The sequence below is a fragment of the Mytilus edulis genome, chromosome 12 (assembly GCF_963676685.1).
Source record: "Mytilus edulis chromosome 12, xbMytEdul2.2, whole genome shotgun sequence".
In the NCBI taxonomy this organism is placed as follows: domain Eukaryota; kingdom Metazoa; phylum Mollusca; class Bivalvia; order Mytilida; family Mytilidae; genus Mytilus; species Mytilus edulis.
In genome coordinates, this window is record NC_092355.1 from 11,256,383 (window position 1) to 11,258,481 (window position 2,099).

A 2,099-nucleotide genomic window follows, 5' to 3' on the forward strand; every position below is an offset into this window, starting at 1 on the left:
GTCAAAAACTGTGATAATAATTTCGAGAACAGGGATGTAAGAGGGAACACATAGGGAAAGGTTGATGAACATTTTAATTTCCTATCATTTTTAATATTTGGAAAAAAACGTTTTGCCTGCTAAATGTATTAAAATTTGTATCAGTCACCAATCCGACTCTGCTGTTATTAAGTGATTCATTTATAAAACAATTTAAAGTACGCGTATATATATATATATATATATATATGGTCAACGTTAACTTTATTTGTTTTATAATTAAGCTTCACGCCTGGGTAGTTCTAATGATTTAAATATCGAGTGCTAATACATATACAAGTATATATATATATATATATTGACACGAAACACACCTGATTGTTAAATGTGGGATGATGTTATCTTCTGCTACCGTCCAGGCTTTCGTTATTGAATTATTAGTTTTTGTAAATATATACCGTAGAATTATCAGGGGCAATTATTAATGTATAACAATAGATAACAGAAGTCTGGATTTCGACATAAAAAGCAAGTATATAAACACATTTAATGCATCTATTAAACAATTATCAGAAACATTTGAGGTATTAAAAATGAAAAAGACCAAACATAGTCATTAACCTACACTTTTTTCACACTTTTTTTGCCTATTCCCGATTGCTACATGTTATTAACATTAACCAATATGATATGTATATGTTCAGATACGTCAACATATCAGATACAAATACGATGCGTCTTTAAATTTCCCACTTCTATCTATATGCAAAACTTCATGTATGCACATACATTTCAATTGAAGTTTTATATCGAGAAATTATTAATTTCTGATGTGATCTGGCAATCTATAAATGCTTAGTTTTCATTAGGTATGGACTCATTTGTCAGTTCTTGGAATGTTACAATCCCCATGCTATTTTGATTTTAGTTAACATAAAAGGGCTACTCGATATGATTTATGCTGAGATTAGACTATTTGATAACACGAACTACCAACAACAATATGATATGCAACAAACCAAACTGTTCAGACTTGCATAATCTTAATCCTTTTCATAAGAGATTATCATTAAGAATGTGTGAACGTTTCTGTACAATATTTCCCTTTTAATACACATGTTATCAGTGGGAAAGTTTTTGTCTGTCGAATAATCATTTGAAATGATATGTCATCCATGTAACCTGTTTATGTTTATAGATTTTGAATGTTTAGTTAAAGGTGATATGAGTTCATCAACACATTGTATGGTAATGTCCAATATATGGATAATTCATTGGTAGTGTAACACCCGGATGTCAAAATATTCTTATAGATTGTCAAGTTATTTCATTATTTGTTTTAGGGACGTAATAGTTATTTCGTTTGTGCTTTGTTTACGTATGCAGTTGCACTATTAATGAAGTCTAGGAAAATAAAGCAATTATTTAAAGAGCGTTATAAACATGATAACTGGAGAAAAATGAAAATGTATGTATTCTGTACTTTATTATCAAAGGTTCCAGGCTTATCAATTGATAAGCAAGACGGGCGATGTGTCTAAATAAAACTCATCAGTGACGCTCAGTACAAAACAGTTAGAAACTATAAAGTTGAAGATTATTGAGGACCCAAAACTACAAATGGTAGGCCAAATACGGCTAAGATTATATATGCCTGGTACAAGAAAATACTTAGTCTTCTTTCCACTTAATACATCTAAACTCAACTATTTAAAGAAAAAAACAACACAAACTTATGTTGTTGACTAGCTCGAGTACTGCAAATTGTGAGCTGCCGATTTAATAAGACAAATGATCAAAATAAACATATTATACACTATACAATGTCAAAACAGTAATACCATTGTTCAACAAAAATATATACTTATAAATGTTAACCTCTTGTATTTGAATAACTGAATAAATGAATGTTTCGTTGCCGCCCAGGAAAAACCCATTTAAGAAACCTGTGTCCTTTTATCCATGCCAGCGAAACTCTAAGTGTTGGACCTCACTTATCAAATGAGAAAAAGGAAAAACATAATTGTGTTTGTAAATATTGAAACAGAAGAGAAAGCGAGTCATTATGACTCAAGGGCTATATAATTTTTTGGTACAAAAGACGAAATACGATTACGTCT